This window comes from Rissa tridactyla, chromosome Z, assembly GCF_028500815.1.
Source record: "Rissa tridactyla isolate bRisTri1 chromosome Z, bRisTri1.patW.cur.20221130, whole genome shotgun sequence".
Lineage (NCBI taxonomy): Eukaryota > Metazoa > Chordata > Aves > Charadriiformes > Laridae > Rissa > Rissa tridactyla.
Window position 1 is genome coordinate 37,391,254 of NC_071497.1, and position 16,658 is coordinate 37,407,911.

At 42.2% G+C, this 16,658-nt stretch overlaps 1 protein-coding gene across 2 annotated transcripts in view; it reads right to left on the reverse strand.

Annotated features, from left to right (window-relative positions):
- SYK (spleen associated tyrosine kinase) overlaps nucleotides 1-15,593 on the reverse strand; it is a 56,730-nt gene extending 41,137 nt beyond the window's left edge. The window contains exon 1 of one of the 2 annotated variants that reach the window (XM_054186171.1): nucleotides 15,352-15,593. The gene's annotated coding sequence lies outside the window, so the exon portion shown is untranslated. The remainder of the gene's footprint in view (nucleotides 1-15,351) is intronic. The other variant, XM_054186170.1, reaches the window with a different exon arrangement.
- Nucleotides 15,594-16,658: the final 1,065 nt, after the last annotated feature.

The following is a 16,658-nucleotide window of genomic DNA, read 5'->3' on the forward strand; positions in this document are numbered from 1 at the left end:
AAAAGGGTTTAATTAAAATTCCACAAAGATATTGGCTGCTGTAGAAGCCATTGAGATGAATTCTGTAGTTATTTAATGACATAGATTGGGTTCTGTCCTCCACTTCATACTCTTTGGCACAAAACCAAAATCTTTCATCCTGAAAAAGTATCATCCCCATCGGTAAATGTGCAAAGCAGAGTGAGTGACTCAGCACTATGTCAACATAGGGGTAAAGACATTGGGCAAGTGGTTCAACCATTCATCACTCATCAGTTACACTGCTCCATTGGACCTATTTTTTAAAAGCAGACACTGTCTAGAAGCTTGCAAAAAAGCAAAGACTATTTTTCCTTTCGATCCTCTTTTCTTTTTCATCTCTAACTCCTGCAAATGAAGACCATGCAAAGCTCTCCTTGAAACAGCAAATTGCTCTGTGAACAAGGCCTAGTTTCCTATGAATTCATACACTGCAGTCTTCAAGTAATAAGCCAGGGTCCTCCTATTAGACTTGCACTTGCTCCATCTTCCAAAATTCTCACAAGCACAAACTCGAGTACCCTCAGCTTCCTTCTCATCCATTAACTACTGGACAGCAGGAAAACACATGGTGCAGCTACTGCTTGCAGGGTTATAAAAACAGGCATATGTTGAGCTTATGCTTTCATGCAATGGAGGTACTGTGTTGGCTTGCTCTCCTCTGGGCACATTTATTTATTTCCATTTATGATTGATCAGACTATCCATGAGACCCTCTCTCCTCAGAGAAATTAGGCCAAAAGTAAAAAGCTATCAGGAAGAGCCTGATGGTGACGGCATGAGCCAGTTTCTTTAGAAAACCGGGAAAAATAGTTGAAATATCATCTAACAGTTCACAGGGAATTCAGAATTCTCTCAAGTACAAGAAATACCACAAAAGCCAAAGTAGACTCTGGCCCCCAGGAGGACAATGGTACAGATGGTCAGATAAAAATATTTTGAAGAAACAGTAGATATGAAGGAGTCTTGAATGGTAAAAAGTAGATGTCTGTGATAGGTCTGTATTTAGGCATCTTGGATTCTTTATTGACGCTATTGCCTCTCTTAGCAGCAGCCATGGGCAATATACTCCACAATCCCCAGTTTGTGAAGAGTCTTCATTCCAGCACAGATAACGACTTGGCTGCAGCAACTTGCATAGTTGCAGGACCAACTTGCCTATGATGTACCAGAATTGCTCAGAACAATTGTTCAAAAAGTCATCATTCTTTGGTTAATTTTAGTCACCACAAAACATTATAATACATCTCCTCTTTAAGGTGCTGGATGCTCTGAAGTAAGGGCATCATAAAGACTTCTTATAATTCTGAGATGAAGACTGTGGGCAATAATGCACTTCTGGCACCTCTATAAGGAGATTAACATTTTCCTGATAGAAGCCTTGAACAACGCATTTAAAGAAACAGCAGTAAAAACAGCTGTTCCAGGTGCAAGATTAGTTTCTTTGACTTTCCTTACCACACCTACAAAATGACCTCCAAAAAGACCGGAACAAGCAATTATAAGAACAGTCATGCCAGCTCCTAGAAGCCTATCAACATGTTATGTGTGCTTCTCACTTGGGCCAAAATTGAGAGAAAAAGTAACACTTTGTAGGTTTAGTCATGCTACCTATGCCCTAAATTCGAGTTACTCATATCTCAACGTCATGAGAACAATGTAAGTGCCACCTCTGGATTCCTCCCCTTCACCTGGCCACTTTAGGCATCTATCTGATGGTACCCAAGAGGACACAAACTCTCAGGCATGCTCCATTCCTATTCCCAGGTCCTAGAATACAGGCAAATGTTCTATTGTCTTAAAAATAACCAGTAAGAGGCTTTTGGTTTATGATGATCTTGAGACACAGTGTTCATTAAAAAACTGCTCCATTTCACTGGCATTTGTTGAAGACTCATTTGGAGTTTGAGTTCACACAGATCAGAAAGTCCATGAACACAACTCAGCTCATATGCAGGAGACTTAATCCTTATACTCCCTACAAAAGTTAAACTAAAAACATACAGCCTTCCAGAGAGAGCTAATATTTATGTATACAACTAAACAGGCAGCAAATATAGATAAAACTTCAAGTTCTTTCCCAAGTATTATCACTTCTTACAAAAAGGCAAGGGTACAGCCTTTTGACTGTTAATGAAAATATATGTCGTTACATGTCATATATAAAATTACCATATGCTACTCCTGTAAAATATCAATTAAAAGTTTGTGATTAGATAATGAAAAACATCAAGGCAATATTTTGGAAGGTATACTAGAAACTTCCACTGGCAATGCTCAGTATTGGTCTCCTCTAGCTGGGTAAGAACTGTATGGTTTCAGCTGCTGACCATTCTCACTCTGCTACTTCAACTTGAAGTTTTATCTGGAATGGGGCAAATTCAGCAGTCTGAATTTATGAAAATTTTCTTCTATAGAAATCCACATTTCACAGATCAGTCAGAACAACTCTCACATCTGATTTTGTTTTCTCATACTACTATGAGTTTATAGTCAACATCTTGGCTCAAGGCCAAGGAAAAAAAAATATATTTTCTTCACTTTTTTTAAAGGATGTTATGACACTACACCTAATGCCTTCCTCTGACAGATACATTTAAAAATGTTGTTCCTTTTTACAAGTTATAGTTCCTAAAACAGAGGAAAAAAAATCCAGCGGTTGCAATTTAGATGAAATGGCAGTGGCAGTGATGAGGGACTACCTCTTAATTCTTCAGAATGTAAAATGGAGAAGTTCAAAGCTCAAATAAATAAGAAGGCCTGCTCCATCAAGTTTATAAAATATGGAGATTTCTCAATTATCATGGAAAGAAAAACAGCAGGATCCTTATGATCTCTTAGATTGCACAAGCAGTTTATTTATAACTGCTTCAGACAACAAAGGCCTGATTTACTTGTGCAAAACAGGTTAATGTTGATGGATTTCAGGCAAGGTTTCTCCACCATGTCTAATATATGATGAATATTCAGTGTGTAGTAACATTAGGAGCTGTTTGGACTGATGGACATGTCCCATGGACATGCAAGCACAAAACATTAGATAATGATTACAAAATTCTTATCTATTTTGGAAGAATTCCTGAGTTTGAGATGGCCATTCTTTTTTGGTTGGACTTTCGAAATCTTGCCTTCCTTTTGGGAGTTTAATACCCTTCTAGGATCAGTAATAGAGTAGAAGAAAATGTATTTGGATTCACACTTTTCTTCTCCTCTATATTCCTCCAGGGACAAATAATGCTGAGCTTGTCAAGTCAGCACAGTCACAAATGTGAGGCTGTAAGATGGAAATTAAGTCCCCAAAGGGCTGAATGTAAGGGTTTACCCTTGAGAGGGCTGAAGGAAGTGCAGCTGGTTACCAGATAGATTCACTTGAGTGTAACAGTAAAAGAGGGTCTAAAGTGCAACTCTCCCCATAGCCATTAAATTTGACTTTTCAGGAAGCTACAAATGTAAGCAAATATCACGGTTATCTTACATGAAATAAAAAAAATATTACGCAAATACATAGGAAAATTAGGTACCCACTTCCCCTCAGGTAGCTTCCTCATCAGTGTTGCAGACAGTGGGTGCCCCAGACACAATGCAAGAATTTAGCATCTCACACATGTCATGCATGTAGGGAAGTGGAACATTCTTACAAAACAGAGGAGTGTAACTCAGGAAAACTCATATGGGATGTGTTAGAAAGAATCTGTGCTGACCTTTCTGCTACCCTTAGCTTGCTTCTCCTTCATCTCTTATATTTAGACAACGATAAAGGTAGAATAATTGTTTTATTGAAAGGTTTGCATAGCAGTAAGCATAGTGTTATGGAGGTACTGATTTCCACTCTAACATAAAAAATTATAAATAAGAGTATGAATCTTTCTACACAGACCAAACAGGAATGTGTAAGGAGACTTCGGGATGGCTGATTGATTAGCTATTTAATGATTATTTAATGACTATTTAATGACTAAAAGGACTGAAGTGTGACAAAAGATTAAAAGCCATATAGTGATGAAACACTGTTCCAAATAAGCTCTTTATTTGAACAGTTAGTTTTTCTCCCTTCCCTTGTTTTTCAAAGTAGCATTCCATGAGGAATGTATGAAAATAAAGGAGTAAAGTTTAGAGCAAGTGTCTTTTGCTTGCAAAAGACATAAGAAAGGCTCACTAGACAGTGCAGAATGATGAAAATATGCCAACCGTAACAATTTGTTCTACCACAGGGTGATATTTAAGCGCCCAATTTGTAACTTCAACAGTTCTCTGGTCATACACAGAAAAAAAATAATATTAAAACAATGATAATATGCACTTTTTTCTAAAATTCTTGTTTAAATAAGAGTCTTGAATCAAGATGTGTGTCCCTGTGAACAGCACTACAATTTTTCATTCTAAGACTCTTTTCTACATTTCCACCTTATGTAACACTCCTCAGAGCTGAAAGGAATTAAGCATGCATAGAATTAGAAATAAACATTTGGTGGTGACTTCCTGTAGTGTATTAAATATTTTGGTACTTTCAGGGTCTAGCATAATCTTAATGGTATACTTGAAACTCATGTAAATTCTGTCCTAATTATCATCAAGGTATAAATTCATTATTATTGCCTCACATTTAATCAGATATTTACATTTTTATAGTATTTGAACACATAAAATGAATTTAAACAATTACTGTATTCTCATTTCTTGACCTTTAAAATCACCTTCCAGTCTGTCTTGGCAGCTGAATGGTGGTCTTAATTCAATTCATCAGATTACCTTTAAATGTCTTCTTTAGGTTCCTGCATAAACATGAACATTTTGTTTCTATCCCGAACTTAGGAGAAGAATTTTTATGAGAAAATTACATAGAAACAAAGGAAGAACACAGTAAATGCTTAAAAGTAAGCCATTAGGAAAGGAAACGAGGCAGAATACCACTTTCTCAAGTCAAACTAGAGCTTGATTGGGACACTAGGGCGAACCTTCTGACTGAAGGTTTTTCCTACTGAAAAAAATTTGAAATCTTGTGTAATTCAGCTGGTAACATTGAGGATTTTTACAACTTTTATAGAGAGTGACAATGTCACATTCGTCATACTGAAAGAGATGTGTGTACTACCGTCTCAAAGGGAAAGGTGACGTACATGGCATCACCAAGATGTCTCTTCCAGCGTGCTGATCTTCCTCAGAGAAGGGCCCTGGCTGTGTACTGATGCCAAAGGCAGTATGCTGCCAAAGGCAGCATGTCTCAGCCTCCCCCTACTGCATCTGAACCAGCTTACAGCCTACAGCAACCTTTCCATCACTCGTGCTTGGTCCCCCTTCTCCGTGTGTTTTCTCTACCTTCTCCATGAGAAGTTTTCGTCATGCAATCAGTCTCTGATCTCTGCACACTTTTACCGACAATCTAAGCATTACACTGCGCTGTTTTTTTGCCTGCACTTCAGACTCTAAAACACACGTTCTTTCATCTCTAGAGGCTTTCCTGTTGTTCCACACACACCCAGGCAATGCTGATGGATACACAAAGTGTATCTGTCAGTTTTTAGACAAATTTCACTTTTATTATTTTGTCAACATTGGTCTCTCTCCTTAGCACTTTTATCAGACACACCTGTCTTGGGTGCCAAGTTCCATATTTTACTTTGTAGCAATTCAGCTTCAGAAGCATTTTCTTTCTTTCAGACATTTCTAAGTTCTTACAATGCTTTTAGGATAAAGTGTTCCTGCTAGGATTTTTGAACACTGAGACGTATTCTTTAAGAGAACTGTCACTTAATTAAAGTCTGCCTGGGAACAAATAGGGGATGTGGTAGCTTTGGGCCCAGAAGACTTTTCTCCTGGCAAGTTCACAGCCTGGATAAATAACACCATCAGTGACCTGTGGGGCAAGTTTTGTGTATTCTTATGATTCTGAAAGTTAGTGGCCTTGCTAGCACCTTTCTCAGTTTAAGAGAGCAATATTTCATAGAATCATAGAATCTTCATGGTTGGAAAGGGCCTTTGAGATCATCTAGTCCACCCATACACACATAAAAACAAACAAACAAAAAAACCAAACCAAAACAAAAAAACCCTACAATCTCTGTCACTAGAGCATGCCCTGAAGTGCCAAATCTAGATGTTTCTTAAATACCTCTAGGGATGGTGACTCAACCAACTCCCTGGGCAGGCTGTTCCAGTGCCTGACCACTCTTTCAGTAGAGTAATTCTTCCTAATATCTAATCTAAACCTCCCCTGCCGCAGCTGCAGACCATTTCCTCTGGTCCTGTCATTATTCACCTGGGAGAAGAGGCCAACACCCACCTCTCTACAACCTCCTTTCAGGTAGTTGTAGAGGGCCATGAGGTCTCCCCTCAGCCCCCTCTTGTGCAAGCTAACATGCCCAGCTGACTTGGTCTCCAGACCCCTCACCAGCCTGGTAGCTCTCCTCTGGACACGCTCCAGCACTTCAATGTCCCTCTTGTACAGAGGGGCCCAGAACTGAACACAGCACTCGAGGTGAGGTCTCACCACTGCCGAGTACAGAGGCACGATCACTTCCCTACTCCTGTTGGCCACGCTATTCCTGATACAAGCCAGAATGCTGTTGGCCTTCTTGGCCACCTGGGCACACTGCTGGCTCATGTTAAGCTGGCCGTCCACCAGCACCCCCAGGTCCTTTTCTGCCGGGCAGCTTTCCAGCCACTCTTCCCCAAGCCTGTAGCGTTGCTTGGGGTTGTTGTGACCAAAACGCAGGACCCGGCACTTGGCCTTATTAAACATCACACAGTTGGCCTTGGCCCATCGATCCAGCCTGTCCAGGTCCCTCTGTAGAGCCTTCCTACCCTCAAGCAGATCAACACTCCCACCTAGTTTGGTGTCATCTGCAAACTTACTGAGGGTGCACTCAATCCCCTCATCCAGATCATTGATAAAGATATTAAACAAAACTGGCCCCAAAACTGAGCCCTGAGGGACACCACTGGTGACCGGCTGCCAAGAGGATTTCACCCCATTAATCACAACTCTCTGGGCATGGCCATCCAGCCAGTTTTTAACCCAGTGAAGAGTACACTTGTCTATGCCATGATTTGCCAGCTTGTCCAGGAGAATGCTGTGGGAGACGGTGTCAAAGGCCTTACCAAAGTCCAGACAGACAATGTCCACAGCCTTCCCCACGTCCAGAAGGCAGGTCACATGGTCACAGAAAGAGATCAGGTTGATTAAGCAGGACCTCCCTTTCCTAAACCCATGCTGGCTGGCCCTGATCCCTTGGCTGCCCTGCACTTGCTGTGAGAGCTCACTCAAGATGATCCTCTCCATGATCTTTCCTGGTATCGAGGTCAGGCTGACGGGCCTGTAGTTCCCCAGATCCTCCCTCTGACCCTTCTTGTAGATGGGCGTCACATTAGCCATCCTCCAGTCATCTGGTACCTCCCCTGTTGACCAAGACCATTGATAAATGATGGAGAGAGGCTTGGTGAGCTCTCCTGCCAGCTCCCTGAGTACTCTTGGGTGAATCCCATCCAGCCCCATAGACTTATGTGCATCTAGGTGCAGAAGCAGATCATTGACTACTTCCTCCTGGATTATGGGTGGGTTGTTCTGCTCTCCATCCTTATCTTCCAGCTCAGGAGGCTGAACACCCTGGGGATAGCTGGTGTGACTATTGAAGATGGAGGCAAAGGCGGCATTAAATATCTCAGCCTTCTCCTCGTCCTTGGTTGCAACTTTCCCCCCCACATCCAGTAAGGGATGGAGATTCTCCCTGGCTCTCTTTTTGTTGATGTATTTATAAAAGCTTTTTTTGTTGTCCTTAATGTTAGTGGCCAAATTGAGCTCCAGCTGGGCTTTCGCCTTCCTAGTTTTCTCTCTGTATAACCTAACGAGATCTCTGTACTCCTCCTGAGTTGCCTGTCCCTTCTTCCAAAGGTGGTAAACCCTCCTTTTATTCCTAAGTCCCATCAGAAGTTCCTTATTCATCCAGACTGGCCATTTTCCCCGCCCTTCAGACTTGCGACACTTGGGGACAACCTACTCCTGGGCCTTTAAGATTTCCTTCTTGAAGAGTGTCCAGCCTTCCTGGACCCCTTTGCCCTTCAGGACTATCTTCCAAGGCAAACAGATGCTTAGAAAAAGCAGCACAGTGTTCACATGTTATTCAGGAGTTTCCTATATAAGCTTCCATACTAAGGTCATGGAGGGGTATCGATCACTAAAAAACCATTCTTCACTGATGCTAGGAATCTATTGTCTCTCTTCCACAACACCTCCCTTTTGGGACTCTTCTGTCTTTGGTAACCTTTCCACATGTCATAGTTTTCCTCTAAAAAGGTTTTTCTGCTCTGATCTTTTAAAAAGCTCAGAATGCTACTGAAAAAAAAAAAAAAAAGGTCAAGCATCTGTGGATTAGAATTATTCCTTCCCTGGCAGTAGAAACCCTATGATTTTCACATATGTTTAAGAAAAACAAGAAAAAATTTGTTTCTTCTTTTCCCTTTAGAAAAAGAAATAAAAGCCCCATCAACACAAAAATATCAACACTTCCTTACACACCCTCACAATGCTTGGCTAGTAATTCCTGTGCCTCCTTTTCCAGGGAACTCTTACACTGTCAAAAATGCAGCCATTGCCTCTGGCTAAAGATGCCTCTTGTCAAAGCAAGCATTTCTGCCTTAAAACAGATGGCACTATTTGTATGGAAGCCTGCTCCCTTTTGGGCAAAGTACTTTACTGTGATTGGTACCTATTAAACCAGGATACAAAAAGTGGAACCACTGGGGATGCGCTAACATCCGAAGGAAAGCATTCAAGATACTACTGGCAGACTCTTCTCTAATCTCCCATTTTCCCTGCTGTGACAAGGTGTTGACAAGGTTGCTGAATGGATGACTCAATGGACCGGCCTCATTGTGACTTGGAGTGGCAAAATTAGGCAGGTTCCTCTTTCAGACCAAGGTTATCTGACATCTGAAATAGCCTGCGGTATCCTGCTTTATATAAAGTAATTATTGCAGGAACAAAAATAACTCGCTTTTCATACTCCTAGAATAGGCAAGTTTCTACAAAACTTATCAAGACTTCTCAGGGCCACTTTTAGTGTCTATAAAAACTGTGCCACATTATTCTTTAAAAAGCTTCTGGTAGGAGGATATAGCAAGGTTAATGTTCTGTTACAGAGGCACTATAACTGACAATGGCTCATCTCTTGCTGGCAATTACACTCAAAAAGAGTTCACAGCCATAGAGGTATGAAAGAAAGGACAAGCATTTTTTTTTTACTTTTTGAAAGCAAGATGTGATACTAGCTCACACAGCCAGACTCCCAACATTAAGGATCATTTTCTTAAAATCTATGCAATAGTTTTCTAATTAGAAGCCAAATCAAAGGAAGGCATCTCTCCAAAAATAGTATCCTCCAGCAATGGAGCCAGCTCTTCCTGCCTAGCTTTTGTGAGGACATGTACATCAGAAAGGTGGACTGCATGGCAAAAAAGCTCCTAATACCAATTAGTGCATCAGTGAATCCATAGTCCAGAAAAGACTAAGTCAGTGTCCTCTCCCCATACCACCCTGCATCCTCAGAACAAGCAGCACAGCTAAAACTTACTTCTCATTGCTGTAAAGAGAGGATCAAATAGTCTCTCACTGGGCAGGAATCCCTTTTAGCCAGCAAACGACCATTTGGATTAACTGTAACCTCACCTCTCACGTAAAACATGAGAATGTTCCAGAAATGCTACGCAAAGAGAGGTATGAGCCTTCTCCACTCCCACGGAGGAAGCCTATTTGCTGCACCTGGACCAGTGAAATACTCTTGACAAGACCCGTTTATCACTCTGGGTGCAGAGAGGATGCACCTGGCCTCAGCGCGTTCTGGGCCAACAGGCAGTATTTCCCTAGCTCTTGCATGACAAACTGCCAGCTGAAAAAAAATAGCTCATAGTCAGGCTTCTTTTCTCATGTTGTGTCGTTCTCTGCATGGCATCAAGGGTTACATTGCTAAATGGTCCAGTGGGAGTTGTCACTACAGATAGTTGCTATACCAGGATACCAAAAAGCTGCCTCCATTTGATGAAACTTTTCCCCGGGAGTCAGCTGCAACTGGATTTCACACTAGCAACATCACTCCCTCAACACACCACTGCTTCCAAGTGAACACTATTCTGCATCCTTTGTAGAAAGCAGGCTCCAGTGTGTTTGAATTCGCTCTTCCCTTACTGGATTTTTTCCTGCACTTTTGTGCATAGCAGTACCTGTGGACCAGATCTTTGTTACATCCACTGGATGAAGACTGTCACAGAGTTCTTCAGCTCACCAGAGGCAGCATGAGATTTCATACTAACTGCACGTGACAACTGAGGACAGAATAGTCACTCAAAGCCTCCCTGGATCCCCACTTCAATCCTGGGATGTCCTGCTGTGTGCATTACCAGAACTGTTCAGAGAAGCACTCTTCCTCTTGACACTTGTTTTAAATACGTCATCATTCTCAGAAACTTGCAAGATGGTCCACTGATTCAAAAGATATCTAATCCCATTATCTGTTTTACAAAAATAATCCTTACTTAAGCACCCTGCTTGCTTTACTAACTTTTGAGCAAAATACTGTGCAAAGATGTGTCAAAGATGACAAAAGTATTGTGCTTCCCTTACTTACATTTCCTATATTTTAGATATTGAATATTTTCACCTTGCCAAAATCTTAGTTTGGGGTGGGTTTTTTTGTTGTGGGTTTTTCTTTTTCTTTTTTTTTTTTTTTTTTTTTTTTGCACGGATTGAACTTCTTTTCTTTATTCAAGTTATCAAATTTGGTCTGACTTTCCCAGAGTAGTAACTTCTCTATAAACAAGTGCTTTGTACACTTACTAGCTTCATTTTCTGTGTTCTCTCCAAAACAAAATGACAAAAAGGATTTTTTTGGTTAAAGTTTTCTGGAAACATATTTTTAAATTGTTTGTGGGGGAAGGGATTGTCTTTATAACAGGTTTCTAATCTCAGTTTTCCAATCTAGACTAAGAAATAAATTTTTCAGGCAACCCCACAAAAATTCAAGAAAAGTAGTTTCTAAACAACATAAGATATTCTTTTAAACTGAGTGAAATTCCTCTGAAATTTGTAGACCCAATTTTGAAACGAGAACTAGAATTTTTAAAAGCGGACCTACCCACTCCATGTGTAGCAGCAACACATATTTTAACATTTTAGCTCTAGCATCCCACATATGCTCTCAGTCACACTGGCTTTAGCTAAGAAAGAAACAGCACACTGGCTTCTGCGTGTCATAGAGGCTGTGGTCTCAAAAGTTTTGTGGTTCTTTCCTTTTCTTTTCTCACTTACTTCATTATTTTATCCAAATAGGGGAGAAAAATAAGCAAAAGACTATCCAAGAGAGTAGGGGCAGGCTGCGGCTCTGGTGTATTTAATGATGACCCCTGGTCCTTTTACTCATTTTACTGAATCTGTTGCACAAGATAGGGATTTTTAAGCCTCTAAAAAAAAAAAAAAAAAAGAGTCTCTATTTTGTTTTACTTTATGATGTTAAAATATTCAGGCAATTGTATGCCCATTTCCTTGGTACATATTCTACTCTAACACTTCCTGCCTGTGTTTTCTCTAGCTAACTCCAACCACACTTGTGATTTTATCCCCAGCCTAGGAGTTGCCTCATGGATTTACATGTCTGGATTTACATACTCCAGTGCCAGCAGCCCTACTTCTTTACAAAAGCTTTTAGCATCTCACATCTTACCTCTACTGAGGGCCAGTGATAAACGACTGGAGTTGTCTCCTTGCATTTTGAAAGGAAGATAAGTTGTCGGACATATTGCCGGACATATTGTCCATTCAGGACAGCTGTTCCAAAGCAAATTAGGACAAAGCTGGAGAAATGACAGGGTAGTCGTAGGTGGTCAAATCGATACATTCCAACATCAACTAATTACAAACCCAGTGACAGTGAAACTGCACAAACTATCTGTATCATACTTCTGTACAATGGTTATTTAGGTTCTAATACTTGTTAATTTATTATTATTTGCCCTGGTACCTGTTACAAAGGGAAGGCTTGTGGTATTTTGCATATACTGGAGTCTCCTTAGAACATTAGGATCCCTGCAAGTCTCAAAAATATTTTTTGCCTTTCTTTCCTTTTTACAACAACCACATTTGAAGAAGTGGTCATTTAGTCATTGTATGTACAGGGACAGGAAGTTATGACCTAATTTAACTTTGGAATGTAAAGACAAACTACAACATTTTGCTCTATTTCTTTGAGGCAGGTGATATTTTGTGTCAAACATTTGAATATTTATCAATTATCCTTTCCTACAGCAAATCCTGGAATCATTTCTTTTGATGCAGAAGCATACAGGCTTCTTCACACTGCTTGCACTTGCAATGCTGATGTTTCCCCATCACCCTGACAAGCAATGCAGAAGTCAGCAGCAAAAGGTTTTCTTCTGCCTAATTGTAAGCCTCCACATTACCCTGTGGCATGAAATTAAAAGCTGGACAACATCAACAATGTAGCATTGCTGCTGAAACCTTAAAGAAAAGGAGGACAATGCAAATACTAAGAACTTTGTGATCAAATTATTTTTACCATGCCCCAAATAAATATTAATAATTGTCTACTGTATTATTCTCTACTGCATATAAGAACAAGGGAATGATCCTGCAAAGCCCAGGGCTTCTTTTTGTCACAGAAGTGATCAATGGGCATAAATTAGACTGCAGGAATAAATAACATTTTTCTGTGAAAGTGGAGCAAATATTAGTAATGTTTCTCTATAAATGTGTTTCTAGAAATTCCAGCTGAGACACAAAGTGAGCTATCATCACCTCCTCCCCCAAGATTTTCTTCTTTTGTCAAATGCAAGCAAAATTACTGATAAATTGGATTACAAAACTGTTTCCCTGTAATAAAATGCTATTTTTTTCCTAAATTAGAAATTAAGAAGCTGATCCTGCAAATCCTTGCAAGGTGATAAGTTTTCATTCTTATGACTGTAGATTACTACTCCCGCTCACAAACTCCTGCGAAACCATCTTCAGCTTTTAAATAGGCACCTTGAATGGTCCAAGTACTCAAGCCCCAGTGAAGTAACTCATTTAAGCACATGTTTACCTTTAACTAAAAAAGAAGTAATTTTAAACAGCTCTTAGAACAATCTTTTTGTAACTATGACTCACATTTGAATATAAGTGTTGTATTGTAATTCTGACATAAAAAGAGACAAGTTCCCCTTTTCAGCTGTGTTATTATGGAACTAAATACATGCAATTGAAAGATGATTCTGGCACAGCCTGTGTAATATGCACACAACACATCTTGAGGTACTCATCCAAAAAAGCTGGAAAAAGGGTGACACTGCCTAGTTTCTTCGGTGGATGCTGATGCAAATACAATTTCTTACAGTCATGACATTCAAACCAGCCATGACGACTGACTCATTGCTTTCTGATAAATACCGTGTGTTGGAAAAGCATTAGGAAGGAAAAAAGAAGTGTAGTTTGCAACAAATAATTATGATTCTCATGACCATGACCTCTGAACACAACACACATTTTGGAAGCGACTTCTACTTCCAAAGCCTCTGGTATAACAACCAAAAGGAAGGATGGCAGACTAAGGAAATGCCCCTTCATAGTTACTTTTTTTGATCATCAGTATCTTCAAAAGTGCTTAAGTCCAGCTTATAATTTTACCATCAATCTTCTAAACTGTTATTTTGTGCTCCACTTTACCCGCTAGCCGCTTCTAAAAATAAATTTCACTGTTTGTCTTCCTGCGACTTCAGATCAAATTCTGCTCTTACCAGAATCGCACCACCATGCAAATGGAGAGCTACACCTTTGCTTTGACAGACTGCTAATATTTTTAAAAGAAGTAAAACAAGAACACTCCAATCATAGTTTTGCAATTTTTGCAGTCATTTCAAGTGAATGTGAAAACTGAAGCAATTATTTACATTAATCTTTATCTATTATCAAAAATAGCCATTTTTGAGCATCCTAACGGATTCCAAGCCCTTTAGTTCAAATTATTTTGTCTTCATCAGACTATAATCTTTCTCCCCCACAGGATAACTGTCAGAATATAAAGAACATTCAAACTTCCTTATTTGTCTGTTTATCACTCAATGCTCAACAGCGGGTTGAAAAAAAAAAGAAGTCACTCTTCCTCTTAGTGGACGGCCTCGATGTACGCTACACTGCTACAGTTTATGGCGTCCATGCCTGTAAAAATGCACAGCTTTGCATGCTGATACTAGCTCTACCGGATGGCTGGGCCCATGGATTAAGCTGCAGATTCAACCCAAGGACTCAGGAGACCTAAGCTTCTGTAGACAAAAAGAGCATTAAGGAAGCCTAACAGAAGAGAACATTAAAACAAAATTATGAACAGTTAATTCCTTTAAAAGGAATAATTTTGTTTTAAAATGGAAGTACTTTACAATACATGATGTAATTTGGCCAGTCTGGGATACCACTTGCCACTCTTCTACTCCAGCCTGTGTCACCTAACAAAAGTATTGCTTTTGTTTGTCCAAAGTAACACCATTTCAAATTAATCCAGCCAACTACAACACAAAGTTTATGCAGTACAGTGCTAAAGAAGAAAACAGAATAATTCTGGCAGAACACATGAAATTAAGAGAAATGACTCTGGCATGAGCCTCGTAGTATTAAACTACTTTCAGCACCTCTAGTAATTCACTACCGTTGATTTATCAGAATCAAAATAGGCAAGTTTGATACAAAAGAAGCACATTTTTAAAGACATTTTGTCAGGCATCAAATCTTTGACATATTATGCACCATTCAGACAGAAGCCTTCCTTGCATGTACACTTTGCTTTTTTTAAAACCTATTACCACAATAACGTACCAAGATATAATAAAATACCATCTTTCTTTTTTTATTTTTTATTTAAGTTCTATATTTAAGTTCCTCAAACGCTGGCCTAGTGGTATTTACTTTCAGAAACACTGTAATACAGGGAGGTTTCACACTTGCTTTTCAAGCTGCTGTGTTTTTAACTGGCCGCTCCGGACCCTCCCCGACCGCTGCCCCTTTCCCGCTGCCGCTGCCCGCGCCCCCCCCCGGCCCTTCCCTCCCTCCGGATCCTCCGCTGCTGCGCGCCGCGCACTGCCAGGCACCCACCGCGGCCGCCCACCTCTTCTTTCCGCCGGTCCCTCCGCGCTCCCCGGCAGCCGCGGACGCCGCGGGAGCCAGCAGCAGGGTCCCCCCCTCCACCCAGCTCCGGCCGCGGCCCCGCCGCCGCCCGGCGCAGCGCTGGCGGGGAAGGGGCGATGGCGTGGGGCCAGCCGCCGGCGGGGCCCCGATGCGGGCGGACCCGCGCCGCTACTCACCGGTCCCCGCGGGTCGCTTGTCACCCACGCCGCCGCCTCCTCCCGCTGACCGACGACTCCTGCCGCTGCCGCCGGGAGAGAGCCGGCGGGGAGGCAGCCCTCGGGCGGGCGGCTCCGCCGAGCCGGGCCGGGCCGGGCCGGGCCGCGTCGAGGTACGGCCGGGAGCGGGACCGCTTAGATCCGCGCTTAGAGCCGCCGGTGCCGCCGCTTCCTCGTATTCTCTCGCAGCCGCGGCTACTTCCTCATCGGGGTGTCGGTGCGCACTCCCTCCTCCTCGGCGGGCGCAGCCGCCGTACCCCCGGCCCCTCTTTGGGGCGGCAGCCGCGGCGGGAGGGCGGCGGGCCCCGGCGGCGCGGCACGGAGCGCTCCTGCGGGGAAGCGTCCGACTCCAACGCACCCGGCGGCGTGGGGCTGCTCGGGACCCTGCGGGTGGGTCCCCTTGGTGCCGCCTGATGTGGCCGTCGGTGGGACCCCCCATGGTGTGGGTCTCCTTGGTGCCCTGCGTTTTGGGTCCCTATGGTGGCTGTGTTGCCTTGCAAGGCAGCTGGCTTTATACGATGGACATGCCGCTTGCTCAGCGCCACTCTCGTGATGGAGGATCAAAGTGTATCGAATGTGGGCTTCTCTTAAGGAGAAATGGAATATGCACCCTTTGGTGAATGTTGAAGTTGTGTGTCTTTTGGTATGTCTAGGTACTTTGGTGAGAAAATGACTCTTGGAGGGTTTCGTTTTGAAGCAACACAAGGGCCTACCATAGCACAGTATCTTCCCTTCCTGTTATATATCACACCAAACCCCTCCATATTTCAATCAAAAATAGTGGAGGAGACTCCAGTGTGCCTACGTGTTGAGCTGAAGAATCATCCCTCTTCAAGGTCTCCTCAGCACCCTGTGTGACAAGGAATTACTTCCTGCTGCAGATGCCCCCACACAGCCAAAAGGTGGCAACTATCCTTTTCCAGGGACTGCCCAAGAACAAAGTGCTCCTGCTGTGATCATACAGGGCTGATGAGTGGCACGAGGGGCCTCAGCTGGGGCCTGAGTGGGCAGGTCTCCTTCAGCTGTGACTGTGCTGCATGACACACCATCATATCCCGTGATGGGCAGTGCGAGTGGGAGGGAAAGTCCACTTCCTTCTTCCCTATAATAAACCAGCGCTAGCACTAGTGTGGGACACAAGATTTATTTTCAGTGGCGAAAATAAAGCCTGTGTTTCCTCATTGCAAAATGGACCATACACCCTTTGCAGTTAATAGAGCTGCCAAAGTACAAAACTGTCATGTTTCATACCAGTTAAAAGGGTCTCT